Here is a 15,136-nt window from a genome sequence, read left to right on the forward strand (position 1 = left end):
ACTGTTGACAATGCGCTCTTAAAATAACATATAAACAACTCGCCATAGACTTCTGACCAGGTGTACAATAGCGATTTTTAGACAATGCACCAGGCCCCTCCCTAGGTTGTTAATTGCCACACCCCTGGGCGCATTGTTTAAAAAATAAACGTGCAAAATACCGAATTAAACTTTGCGCGGGTGGAAAACGAGTTTTACGCCATGCGCCAGTGTGCAAAATACAGCCCATGGTGTTCCAGACTAGATCTCCCTAAAAGAAGATCTAGGGGGGTGGGGCCTGGCTACTGATGGTGAAATGGTGAAGCGATGTGCTGTAAAGTAAAAATGCACTTCAAACGTGAATTTTGGTTGTCGCACTACTGTTCACTTTTGTGCCATCATTGAATGATATGTCAGAGTCCATTGTACTGATAAAATATGTCTAGCACTCAGGAATCTGGATATTTTTTTGTTTATACAAAAAGTTCATATGGACAATATCAAAAAATGTTGTCCCTCTCTGTCATACATTCCCCATCCCTGCCATTGACTCTGGGGGATGGGGAGGGATTGACAACATGTGACCATAAAGGGTGGAATTGTGACACCAGCAATTACATCACAGATGCTTATAACAAGGACTGGGACACAGCAACCCGAATTCTGGAGGTTCACTTCACTGAAATTGAAACTGGTGTTCTCTTCTTGTCCTGGACTGGGGACAGCTCAGCTCATCAGAGGCATATGTCTTCCAAATAACATCACTTTTCAGAACTATTGAATTCTCCTCCTCAACACATACCCCACAGCAAACTAGCTCATTTGCTTGTCAAATGTGCTACTGCTGTTGACTGTTATCTTTGGGGGATAACATAATATAATAATATATATATATAATAATATAAATGCATGTATAATAATTCTACAGAGGGACCATCGAGAGCATCGTGTCCAGCAGCATCACAGTGTGGGGCGGAAGCTGGACAGATCAGAACAGGAAGACCCTCCAGCGCATTGTTAACACAGCTAAGAGGATCATTGGAGCACCACTCCCCTCCCTGCAGGACATTTACACCACCCGCAAAGCACTAATGATTGTCAAGGACACAACCCACCCTGCCCACTAACTGTTCAGCCTCCTGCCCTCTGGAAAGAGGTACAGGAGCCTCCGCTCCCGCACCACCAGACTTGCAAGTAGCTTCATCCACCAAGCAATCAGGATGCTGAACAATCTACCCACTCTACCATCACTGACAACACAAGTCTCATGTCTAGCTTCTTCCCTTCAGCAGATTCCCGAAGATTCCCATCAGATTCCCGAACATTAAAACATTGATCTGAACCATTTTTATTTTTGGTTGTTTTGTTGAGCTACTTCTTTCAGTAGCAACATTTACCACCAGCCTTGTGTGTTAAATTAAGTATATCTGTATCTGTATGTGTTTCACACCATTTAGAAAAACACATATTGAATCTGTATATTGATCAAGTGACTAAACATACGGACTCAAAGCAGTCGGACTTTGATCTGAGTGTTTTTTTCTTGTTTAAGTGTGTTTGATATATTTACAGAATGAATTTCCTTTAACCAACTTTATTGTATGCCAGACGGCTGAAGCAACAACCTATCAACTGCATTATTACCAAAATGTTGCTATACGTTCAACTACTTGGTAAATTCTAAATGCTATATGTTTAGCACATGGCTATGACTAATCAGTCCAGTGAAGGCTCTGCCCTGGTGCATCAGCAGATGTTTAAGGTGGAACTGAATGAGAGGCTGCTGTCTAAACTTGTTGTGGCCATTCTCATATCTCAGCTTTTCACCTGCATCAACAGAATCATGTTTCAAACTCACTTGAGTAACCGCTCCTACACACTGTTGCGTTCCGTCAACGCATGCCAGTGGGTGTTCCCAACGGTAGCTATGCAAATGACTTGAAGTATAACCGTAATTTGATTGGTTGGTGCCATCTGTCGATTGGCTTGATTGGCCGGTGCCGTGTGGCGGTACAGCAACAGCTGAACTTCTCAACGCGAGCGATGGGAGAAACGTGACGCAACGGATCCACAATTCAGTTCGGCAACGGATGACGTGAGCCCATGTAAAGTGAATGGGATGCGTCTCCAGCACTGCAACGCACGGAACTGTGTGTAGGAGCCGTAAACCTGCATAAATACACCTCTGCCCTATCCGGTTCCAAGGATTTGTCATAAATTTCACCAAGCAGTGCACAGATTCTGAATCAATGGGTCTAAATCCACTGGTTACCCTGGCCTGAAAACGCATGATCTCTCTGTCAAACAGCTATAATAAGTTCCTTGGATTTATGAAAAGAAGCAATATTTCTAATGCCATTGCTCAAATGCCTACATCTAAATAATCAACACATTCTAAAACATCCCCAAAGAACCACCCGCGATTTCCAATACTCAATCATAGTAGTTGTCCTGTCCCTCCCCTCCCACACACACACACGCACACAATTCATGAAACACGGTTAAAACAATCGACACTTCCCTTGTCCGGCAGCCTTCGAGACCCTCCCGTATGGCACGTTCAGTCCGCGGGCACCGGCATCCCAGATACCCACAAAAAAAGTTACCAAAAAATATAGCGTCCCACGTTGAATCTTGTCTTCTGATTCAGTTCAATGGCATCACTTCAAATGTCCTGTGCATAGGAGCACACTAAGGGCCACATATAGTGGTGTCCCAATTCATAGGGAAAGATCTTCACCTCCACTTCCCTTGTCGAGGGGGCTTTAATGTTGAGGGCAATCAAAACCAAGTGGAAGTTTTAAGGGGGGAGAAATGGGACGGGCCCTAACTATGTCCACGCCAACTTCCATCTCTGCCCGTCTTCCGTCGTCTGCCCTCTCCCCCTCCAAGCACCATGCTCCTCTCCAGGTGTCTCTCGTCACTAAATCACCACACGTTCCTAACCACGTGAGCAGGCAATCAATTACGTCGTTACGGTCATCACACACACAACAGCAAGTATAAAAGGGGCCAGAAACCATGAAGGTGTGTAGCACACTTTGTAGTGATTCCTATTGGGAAACCAGGAAAGGACAGAACTGAAGTTAAAAGCTATAGACCAATTGCGTTAACATCTAATTTATGTAAACTGATGGAAAGAATGGTTGTTAGGAGGTTAATGTATGAGGTTGAAAAGAAAGATCTACTCTCCAAACACCAGAGCGGGTTCCGTAGTGGACGAACAACAATGGACCCTGTTGTTTGCATGGAGAATTTGATAAGGAAAGCACAAAATAACAAAGAAGCAGTTCTGGCCACATTATTTGACATAGAGAAAGCATATGATATGCTATGGAAGGAAGGGCTACTGATCAAGCTGAATAGGATGAACATTGGTGGGAAGATGTTCAATTGGATTAGGGACTTTTTAAAAGACAGAACAATAGAAGTCAGAGTTGGGGTTAATTTTTCCAAGACATATTCTATAGAAAATGGGACACCTCAGGGCAGTGTGTGCAGTCCAGTGTTTTTCAACATAATGATTAATGATATATTTGAATCAATCGAAGATATGAGAATAAACAGAGCATTATATGCTGATGATGGAGCTTTGTGGATAAGAGGGCGCAATATTGAAAACATTACAGCTAAGATGCAGCTAGCTATTAACAAGGTTGAAAAATGTCCATTTGAATGGGGCTTTCATTTATCAGTGGAAAAGACACAAGTTATCTGTTTTTCAAAGAAAAGGAATAACCCTACCATAGAACTAAAGCTATATGGACAACAATTAAAGCAAGTTAATACTGTTAGGTACCTGGGAGTGTGGCTTGATGTGAAGCTAACGTTTAGAGAAATGCAAAAAGGGAAATAATGTATTGACATGTTTAGCAGGGTACAACTGGGGAGCTTCAGGAACGTCCCTTAAAAGAGTTTATATTGCTCTGATTAGATCAGTATTTGATTATGGATGTATTGTGTACCAATCTGCATCAAAGACACAAATCAAAGAACTGGACAGAATGCAGGCTAAAAGTCTAAGAATATGTAGTGGGGCGTTTAGAACATCCCCTGTGCCAGCGCTACAAGTAGAGACAGAAGAAATGCCATTAAACCTCAGGCGCCTGAAATTGTGTATGGCTTATTGGGTCAATTTAAAAGGACATAATGCATCACACCCTACCAAGGAAGTCCTAAATGAGTGTTGGGAATATGGGAGATCGCAGATCTGTAGCTTTGGTTGGGATCCCAACAGATTAGCAAGTCAGTTGGAAATAGAGAATATACATTGTAGCAAGACCTTGCCTCTGGCAATAACCCCACCTTGGTTGTTATGTTCTCCTAGCGTAATCATAGAAACAAAGGATGAGGTAGGGCAGTATCTAGAGATTATGTGTTACAACACTGCAAAAATATATACAGACGCATCAAGGGATTCTGAGGGTAAGACTGGAATTGGGGTGTATATTCCTGAATCTGAGATGTATATCAAAAAGCGAACTACTGATCATATATCTATCTTTGCTGCTGAAATGGCAGCCATTATCATTGCATTGCAATGGCTAGAAGAGGCTAGGCTCCCTAAAGCGGTTATCTGCTCTGACTCTATGTCATCACTAACATCTATTCAGAATGGTGAATCAGCATGCAGACAGGACCTCCTGAATGAAATTAATCAAATGGTGTTTATAATTAATCAACAGGGAAGAACAGTGCAGTTTGTATGGGTCCCCGCACACAAAGGAGTAGAAGGGAATGAACAAGCTGATAAACTTGCAAAAGAAGCAACAAAAGAAGAGGAAATTCAAATAAACATTCCACTCAGTAAGTCAGAGATAAAGGTAATAATCAAACAAAAAGTGAATGCAATGTGGCAATCTGAGTGGGATAAGGAGAGAAGGGGTAGACATTTATACAAACTGAAACAAGAAATATCAAGGAAAAGGAATAGTTACACAAATAGACAGGAGGAGGTTTGGTTTAACAGATTACGAATAGGTCACACAGGTTTAAACAGCAATTTATTTATCATTAAGAAACATCCAACTGGGAATTGTGAGGTTTGTGGAGAGAGAGAAGATGTGGAGCATGTCCTTTTAAGGTGTACAAGATTTTCTAGGGAAAGAGAAAAAATGAAAAGGGCGGTTACCAGGACACGCAGTTAACAAGTAGGATTTAGAACTTTTTGTTTTGTTTGTTTGATTATTTTTGTTTTCCTATATTTTATTTTTATTTCATTTTATTTTGTTTATTTTATGATTTATTGTGTTTCTTTAAAAAACCCAAAATGAACTGCACCTCAGTCCAGCAGATGGCGGTAATACACCTGATTGTAAACTGCCATAAAACTCAACAGAAGAAGAAGAAGGTGTGTAGCGAGTGGCTATTCATAGAAATTGAGTGTTAAATTCAGAAGTACACAGAGAAATGGATCCCCAAAAAAGCAGAAGAAATTCTTAACTTCAAGCTGAAGAACGTATACACCCCTGGTTTCACCAAGGAACAACGGTATGTCCTGAAGCGGAGAGCGGACACCTATGAAGTACGAGGCAAGTCAAACAGCACTTTATTTCATTATGTCAATGTTTGAAATGCTATTTCCAATGATAATGCAGTGCACATCTTAGATGGGAACTGTTATACTTCTGTAGAAGGAAACCGGATGAGCAGCAGCACCATTATGCAAAAGTTCTTTGCAGCCCAGAAGAGGCAAACAGCCCATCCATTTCCATGCCAGTGGTCATGGGGCTCACTGTGGTGTGGACTGCACTCTCCATGCAATCCTGCAAAGATGTTGGTGGCCTGACATGAAGGAGAACATTTCCAAATGGGTAAGTGTTATAGACCTCTGAAGTTCGCCTACAAAAAAGGTGCCATCTTTGACATCTGGCGATTTGAGGAGAATAGCATGGGGATTTTTAATTATCGCACCTGCTAAACTCTCGCTGGGATGAAAAAGTCTGAAATGCAGACATTTTCTTGAACACACTTTTGTCCACTGCCTTTGAGTGAGATCTCCGGTACGTGAAGGCGGCACACTTAGATTTGATATAATGTTTGGGCGGTCTCTCTCCCCCCAGTCTGAAGGGGGAGCTGTCTATGTTCAGTCCATCTGGTCTAGACAACAGCTGATTGGCGGGACTGTTTAAAAACATCTCCTGCCAGTTGTTGGCTCTCTGCCATGCACAGCTCTGCTTGGCTCTGCTCTGCGCGGTGCGTCTGCTCTGCTCCACTGGGCTTTGCTCTGGCCTCCATGCTGGCGGCAGCACCATCCTTTTTGCCTTTTTGCATTACACAGTCTACACTTTACTGATCTGCACTACACTTTTGATTAGCTTTCTCTTGCTTTTCATTGACTGACTTGATAACATAATAAGTGTTTCATCGTATAACTTAATGTTTTAATAAATTATTTTTGATTTAACTAACAAACGGTGTGGTCTCCCCTATACTTACAACCGGACCCGCGTCACACAGAGCAGGTTGTTTGCGCCATGCCCCTTTTGAGGGGAAAACATTCCCTCAGAACAAGCCAGAGTGAACCGGTAGATGTACCAACCACACAGCTAAGAACCCCTCGAGTTTCTTTTGCCTACCATGTCCTCAAAAAAAATCCTCATAGAAGAAAATTGTAAAAAGAAAAAGAAGAGAAGACCGTATATTTCTGGTCACTGAGTGGGGTTGTTGCACCACTTCGTACTCGGGAGACTGAAGGGACATGTTTTTATATTAACTGAATTAAGCTTTTGTAGGTATCTTTCACGGTCAACGACCGGCAAAGTGGTTATGTATTGAGTGGTCATATTGATTTGTGGTATTTTTTGTTATTATTTACTCCTGCGATTTCTGTACGAATTACGTTTATTGACCCTAATTTGCGTTGGAGTTAATGAGAGGGGTTGTTTGTTTTCCCCCCGAAAGGGGCGGGAACGTTTGTCACGAGTCAAGTTCCCGGATGTGCCGGTCTAACGTATGTCATTGCTACTGAGAGCCAGGTAGTCGTGACACTTGCCATAGGTAGTTAGCTTCAATTAACAAATAGATCTCCTTATATGGGCAAAGATGGCCGATTTGGTTCTTTTTTGTAGGCAAACTTCAGAGGTCTATTGGACCAGATGTCTGTGAATGTTATGTCCATGTGACGCTGACTTCATGTCTTTGTTAGACTGTCCAGTGTGAGGAGTGTCAAATGAAGAGGGCCTACACCATAAAGGACAAAACGCAGTATAATCCGATAGAGGTGAATGCTCACATCCTTAAGCAATTTTCAATAAAACAAAATGTTATTGTTGATCCGTGCTTTACAATTCAGGTGTCCGAACCATTTGAACTGGTAGGAATGGACCATGGAAAGCTGGCAGCCACAAACCGGGGCCACACCCACATGAGTGTCATGATAGACTACATGACCAAATGGGTTGAGGTGTACCCTATTCAGGGCCCCATGTGTCATGATAGACCACATGACCAAATGGGTTGAGGTACCCTATTCAGGGCCCCATGTGTCATGATGGACTACATGACTAAATGGGTTGAGGTACCCTATTCAGGGCCCCATGTGTCATGATGGACTACATGACTAAATGGGTTGAGGTACCCTATTCAGGCAAGAAAGGCAGAGTTGGTGGCGGAGCGCATCATGGATTTTTTTTTACCGCCATGGTGCACCCAAACGCATCCTCACAGACAGGGGGAAAGAGTTTGTCAATAAAGTAAGTTGTGAACATTGTGTATGACTGTATTTTGGCCAACATTTTCCAGAAGAGACACTACTTTTTGTCTCATTCAATGAATGTTCCTAGATCAACTTTAGCTTGTGTGAGCAGCTTGAGATAAATAGGGGTCTGTGTTCACCATACCACCCACAAACAAATGGCTTGGTGGAGACGGTGAATGGAACCATTCAAGGGTGAATATGGACTTATTTCATCTTATATCATGTCATAATGTGTTTTATAACAATTGTTTTCAATTTCAGAGCCTTGAGGAAAATGGTGAAGGATCATCCACATAATTGGGACCTTTACTATACATCAAGCCCACAGTTTTTGGGCTTTGCACCAAAAAGCAGTGCACAACAAAATACGCCCCATTTTATTCACTATACGGGAGGGAGGCTCGTTATCCTCCTGATACCAGACAAGTGGCATGTAGGAGCGTTTTTTTTCTCTTGCACTTGGAATAGATTTGGCAACCAGTAACCAGTTTGTTTCTCACAAAGTTATTGTCATACTTTTGCAGATAAGCCACGGCAGTGGAGGCCCTAGTGGCTACGGAGAAACCATGTCCTCACATTGCAGCTGTGCAAAGGGAGGTCTATCCTAAGATGAGGGCAAATAGAAAGGCTTCCTAAGACCGCGTGAGGAAGAGGAAATTGTCTGTGGGAATGGATGACCAATTTCAGGTTGGGGACAAAGTCCTCCGGAAGAACATCCGCGAGGAGCAGCGGAAGGGAGGGAAGATGGAGTGAGCTCCTGGGGCCACAGTCACAGGTATTGAGGGCAAAAGTGTGGACCTGCTGGCCTCCAATGGGAGAGAAATCAAAAAAATAAATCTGGACCAACTCAAAAAGTTTATTGAGCCCCAGCCACAGATCCCCCGTAAGTTAGTCTCCAGTCCACAGCCTGAGCCAATCCCTCCATCCACCAGTCCTCAGTCCCCCTTGTCTGCCAGTCCTCAGCCTGACCAAATCCTTCCATCCACCAGTCCTCAGTCCCTCCCGTCCGCTGCTCCTCAGCCTGACCAAATCCCTCCATCCACCAGTCCTCAGTCTCTCCCGTCCGCTGGTCCTCAGCCTGACCCCACCCCAATGACCCCTCCATCTGCCATTCCTCAGTGCCTCTCAGCCCTCGGTGTCTCCCCAGAGGAATGTAAGTATATATTAGTTGTATTCTAATTTGTGTTTTTTCTCCATGCCAAATGCCTAACCCCTTCTAAATGTCAGTGATGGACGAGATCTGGTCTGGGAAACGGCAGGGTGTGCTGTGGAGCAAGGTGGGGCCTTATAAAATCTTCTCCAGGGATCTGAGCAATCTGGCCCCAGGAAAGGAGGTTGAAAGTGAGGTAAATGCATGTGTCAGATGTCCTTGAATGCTTACATATTGCTGATGTGAAAATGTAATTCCACACATGTGTTCTTTAAGGTGATGAACGCTTTCATCCAGTGCTCTTTGGAGAAGGTCAGAGGACAACTGGACAAGAAAGCCTTCTATGTGGACTCAAATGTGTTTTGGAATGTGGTTCCAAATGACTGCTGTATGGCAAGGGTCATACAGGGAACTAAATAAGGTCAGAATTGTCAAAATATGTTAGAATAAATGGGTGATTGCTAGCCTGGCTAACGTCAGACCTCATCTCATTGAGATGAGGTCTGGGAACTACACATTCATTTTCTCGTATTTGAAACGTGGTTTACGAATGCCCAGAGCTGTTTTTTGGGCGCTACCGTTTTTTGGTCGCTCATAACCGCTTTGGTGTGTCGTCATCGTCTTGCTGTCCCCCCTCCGTTCTGTGATTGGTTCCTTTGTTGAGGTGAAAACGAAATCCATGGAATCCCAGCTGCCTAGCAGCGTGAATAAAATCACGTGCAAGGCAGCATGGGAAAACCCAGGCTAGGTGATTGCAATGCACAGGTGCTCATGTGTGTCTGCTCATCTTTTCAGCTCAACCCCATGGTCTATGATGTCCTCATTGGACCTGTTTGTGACAGTCACCACTGGACACTTGTGGTGAACATTCTCATACACTGCCATCGCAGTTAAGAGGCTTATGTGTAAGAATAAAAATGTCTTTGTTACGGCCCAGGCTCGTGTGGGCAGCAAACATGAAATGGAGGCCAACACCAAATGCAATTTCAATAAAAAAAAAGAATAAAAAAAAAAAAAAATACTCAGGATACACCCTCCCCTTGGTCACCCTTCATCACCTATACAGTCCTGACCCTCTGTGCCTGAGATCCAAGTCACAAAAAAAAATGCAATTTCACTACTTAAGTTTATTTACTAACAGGTAAACTGTGTCTAGGGGATATGATGGGGCTACTGGTTGCAGTTGCAAAGATGGAAATGCCGGCAATGACGGAGTAGAGTTTGGAAGAATGGATGTGTGAGCACATGGGAAAGAGAAAAGTGTGTGTGCAAATGAGTGGATGTTGAGTGTGTGGATGTGGTGAATGAAAGTCTCGATGTGTGTGTGAGTGCAAGAGTCAGAATGTCGGGAAAAAGTCCCAGCCTCAGTGAGGCTGATCTTCAGGCTTATATAGACCACACCCACTCCAGGTGCAATCAGTCAATTAACCACCCCACAGTCGATGCATAGGCCTCTACACAGACAGCAGGGGGAGCAGAGGGTCGTCACAGTCTTCATGAGAGAGACCTGGTGGAGGGGAAATGTTTCGGTGGAATAGATCCTCAAGAATTTTGGACACAGGCCAATCCGAGAAGACATACTTGGACTTGCCAGACGTTGGCTCTGGCGAGTCTTTACCGGGGGATCCTCTGGCTGCGGCAGTGTAGAGGAGAAGAATCTATGGACGAGATTTGGGATCCTTGGTTTCCGTCTGATCTTGTCTGAGGCCGACTCGTCAAGTTCTGAAGCTTCTTCTTGATGCACAGACATCGTGGTAAGAAATGCAAGTATAACTGCAAATACCAAGCAATTTAACGCTCGCATCTCAAAGAAGCTGCGTGAGTCTGACATCTGACCGCGAAAATATATTATATATATACACACACTGCTCAAGGGAACACTTACAGTTTTCCACAATTGTTAAAACACATTTTTTGAAGTGTTCCCTTAATTTTTTTGAGCAGTATATATATTGTAACGATTGATGAGACTCACAGTTGTCCTCTCAAAGGTTTATTCAGCAGAAGCGGGGATCACACACTCAGACAACAATGCACAGGAAACACAAGGGAAGTCACTAAAACAAGCACAATACACAAACATGGTAGTCACATACAACACACATACACAATCTAGCATTCACACACATTGCATTCTGGGAGGATAGCACTCAGTCCGGAAGACACTGACGTTACAATATATACCCTGGCAAAAGAAACGGGACTGGCGTTACGACCAATTAGCAGCGTCACACAGAGTTTCCTGTATGAACTAGTCATGGGCTTGAAGTTGCATATGATTGTTCAACTGTAAACAGATCGGACAACATTATACTACAATTGAAAGGTTCAGATTTACATTGAAATGGATAAAATTCTAGGCAAGACATTTACATTTTTTTAGGTATGTTTTGGCTGGCATTAGCTTACTTTATGATTGATGAAACATAAAACAAAAGCAAATAATTGAGCAGTCTGCAGCTAAGGTCTATATATGAAGATGTCCTGCTTTCAGAGGATAACATCTATCCCTTAGTGGTCTAGTGATTAAAAAATAGCAGGTTAAAATAACATTAAAAAATTCTTGGATAGTTGGAAATGATCAGGAGGGCAAATGCCATGTTCCTTAGCCATTTAGCATTGGCTAATTCAACTGTTTAGAGTGAATATCAGATAGACCGAAATGTTTTATAAATATTTTATAAATATGGGAACACAAAATATAGACTAACCAGGTTACCTGTAAGATTTCCTTTTAATGTATCCACTCTACTGTGTTGAAATATTTTGCTATATGAAATAACCCTTGACTATAGGCCCAAGTCATTTCACTTTATGTGGGCAACCTTTCATTGCTGAACCCATAAGAAACTAGATGTACCGCATAGCGGTACAAAATATGACCGCCGCTCAGTCCTGTACATCCGTTCCGCGAAAATAAATCACACTTCAATTTGTCTCCATATTTTACTCCATCCCCCACTCTTGAAACTTTTGTGTATGCTTGTTTGGCATGCCTGAGTGTGTGTGTGCGGCTGCACAGAAAGTACCCTACTGGTGCTGAAAAGGTGAATAGATTGTAGAATAGCCAAAGAAGATGTAGCATTGTTATAAAACATTTAAAATCTCTAAACAATCACAAGTAGGGCAGTTCATCACAGTTCATCCATTGCAACTGGATTGATGAAAGGTCACTTACACCTGTAGGCTACATTGTATTTGGGAAAAGCAAAAGGTATCAGCATAATGTTATTTATTTATTTATTTATTTTTTATGTATTTTTAAACAAAAACATCTCTGTCAGTTCCATGCCGTTTTCAACAGCTATCAAAAACAAAGGTCATTTTTGGATGGATGGATTTTTTGTGAATGTTTCTTCTTCTACATAAGATTTTAGTCATCTTTAGTTCATGTAATACTTTATTGTCAATGCACAAATTAAGTAACAGTAGTCTGAAACGTTATTGTTAATGCACAAATTAAGTAACAGTAGCCTAGTCTGAAACGCTGTTTTACATCTAACCAGTGGTGCAAATAACTGACATGTCCAAATGGGCCTTGATGAAATGCGTCGCTAGACTGTTCATACACATTTTAACGGGCCAAAGTTGAAGAGCTTTTGTCCGTTATTGTTAGTGCAAATATAGGCTGATTCATGTTCCCTTGCATTGTTTAACTGAGGTCCATGGCTAGTCTGGCTTTCATCAGACCAAGCTCAATCTTTTAAGAAATCAAAAAATAAATAGCGGGCAGATCAGGCTGGGTTCACCCAGCCTAGTCCATAGGCACCCGATATTGTTTAATTTTCCGATTGAGATATACACGCTCTGGCTATTCTAAATGCAAAAATGCATCAGGGAGTTATGACAAAACGGTAACTAACAAACTAGATCCTAATAGAAAGCTGTTAGCTTCCCTAAGCTACAGGTAGGATTATAAGGTAGGCCTATTGACAACATAAATTGTCAATAGGCTATGCTGGCGACACAAATAAAATCTCCTTTGGAAACCAATGGCTTACGCCTTACAGTATCAAGCGGACTTAAACTGTCATATCGTGGCGAAAAGTTGTAATAACATTCACGCAGCTCCATGAGTCAAGGAAAGCGCGAATGAAGTAGCCACTTCTAAATGGGACCCACTACACAGTAGCTTAAGGTGTTTTGCTAAAGCAGCCATAATGAAATGAAGGTGTCATTGTTTGGATACTTCACACACACGTGCTTTTTAATTTCACAGACTACAACTACCAAGCTGTAATCAAAGCACATCGATTCCCCTCTCACACCCTGCACGCACTTAAAACAAAATAAACAGGCGTCTCAGTCTCACGCATGTATAGGCAAAACTGTATCAGACCGGTGTAACGTTGGTAAATCTTCCATTGCACAGAATGATTTTGTAGCACGTGCAATAAATGACAGTCGAAAGATACAAACAGTGCTGCTATACATTTGCTTGGTATAACCGCATTTATAGTTTTCTACAAATGCAATAAATCAAATGCCTCCATCACTCAACCAACGCTAATGGTAACATTACCTAGGTCCTTATTGATATTACAAGATTAACGTACCTGCAGTAAAAACCAAGCATGTCCGATAAACATCCTCAGATTTATTTCGGCTTCAAGAAGAAATGGGAATTACACTTCATGTGAACATCGTCCTATCCTTATTAGATGTTCGCTGCGGTAAATTACAGTCCTTGTATGAAGCGTCCATTGTATAGTAACATAAATTAATTTATTGTGTGGCCCCCCATGAACGGAATTCCACAAAACTTGGCGTGCATACAGAGGGTGTCATAATAATCCTACACTTCCAATTTCGTGCAGTTTTGACTATGTTAGGTCACAGATACCTTCAATTACACCACCTCATTTTTACTTTTTTGTGTTTAACTAGGTGGCGCTATACATGAAATAAGTGGTTATGGAATGGGTTGACATGGCCCCTTGAGATCAACATACAAAAAAAAATGGTCCTCCTAAACCCTACGGTTTTCGAGATATTCACAGAAAACTGTGTCTGCCCTACCCTCCTTTCGGGGGGTCCAATTCAGCGGGGGGGGCTACAGATCAAAACGAAAAACGATGGTTCCATGCTATCCATGTGGGGTTACATGTCCACCAAGTTTCGTGTACCCCGGTCTTTCAGTGTCCCGGGAATCATTGACGGAAATTTGGGCATGCGAAAAAGAAAAAAAAAAAAAAAAAAATCTGACTAAACCTATATGACCGCCGCTTCGCTGCGCGGCGGTCATAATAAGCAGTGTACATACTGATTTAAAAATAAATTACAGGAGCCTTTACTGATATTTATAACAGACAGGCCTATTTCAAAGAAAGAAGTGTGGTTGGCTTTGGATTTCTGAAAAGAATTGGATTACTTTTAGAATTCAGACTCTCTGCTGCACAACATTACCACAAGGAAAGGTTTGTACGGCAAGTTAAAACCTGACATAAAGATGAGTACACTCTTCCACGCCAATGTTTTTTGTATAAATCTGAAATTTGGCATGGATTTGTGCGTACACACTCTTAAGATCAAATCTTTTATTTGTATTAGAACGTGAGGCCCCATGATGGGTGTTCTCCCTTTATTTTGTTGTACATTTTTGCTTGATTTGTATTAGAACGTGAGGCCCCATGATGGGTGTTTGTACATTTCTGCTTGACTCTGAGGGGAGGGTTGAGAACATGACCATGTGACCATGAAGGCTGGAATTGTGACACCAGCCCTTACATCACAGATGCTTATGAGTAATAACAACGACTGGGACACAGCAACACAAATCCTGGAGGTTCACCTCATTGAAGGGATGACTGGTGTTCTCTTCTTGTCGTGGATTGGGGATAGCCCAGCTCATCAGAGGCATGTCCACCAAATGACATCACTTCTCTGAACCATCGAATTTGCCTCCTCAGCACCAACACAAACCCACAGCAAAACAGACTGATGCTCATTTGCTTGTCAAATGTGTTACTGCAATTGGCTGTTATCTTTTAGAAAAAACAGTGTTTAAAATGTGCTGGTTGTGTGATATATTATTAATCTCTAAGATATTTGCATTTTAGTATATCTCTGAATAGTGTTACATATAGTTTAAAAACTATATATATTGAACCTGTATATTTATCAAGTGAGCGTCAGCATACTGTAGTTTGACCTTGGTCTGAGTTCATTTTCTTGTTGAAGTGTGTTAATTATTTTGATGCATTTCCAGAATTTTATCAACTATAAGCCAGACAGCTGAAGCAACAACCTCTACACATGGTTATTACCAAAATATTGGTAAATTCTAAAAAATATATGTATAGCACATG

At 42.0% G+C, this 15,136-nt stretch overlaps 1 long non-coding RNA gene across 1 annotated transcript; it reads left to right on the forward strand.

Moving 5' to 3' along the window:
* Positions 1-8,712: 8,712 nt before the first annotated feature.
* On the forward strand, positions 8,713-9,247 carry LOC121709244. Its single transcript, XR_006031879.1, has 3 exons — positions 8,713-8,831; positions 8,906-9,024; positions 9,105-9,247. It is a non-coding gene; the product is annotated as an uncharacterized LOC121709244 (long non-coding RNA).
* The last annotated feature ends 5,889 nt before the right edge of the window (positions 9,248-15,136 follow it).

Source organism: Alosa sapidissima, chromosome 5, assembly GCF_018492685.1.
Source record: "Alosa sapidissima isolate fAloSap1 chromosome 5, fAloSap1.pri, whole genome shotgun sequence".
In the NCBI taxonomy this organism is placed as follows: Eukaryota; Metazoa; Chordata; class Actinopteri; order Clupeiformes; family Clupeidae; genus Alosa; species Alosa sapidissima.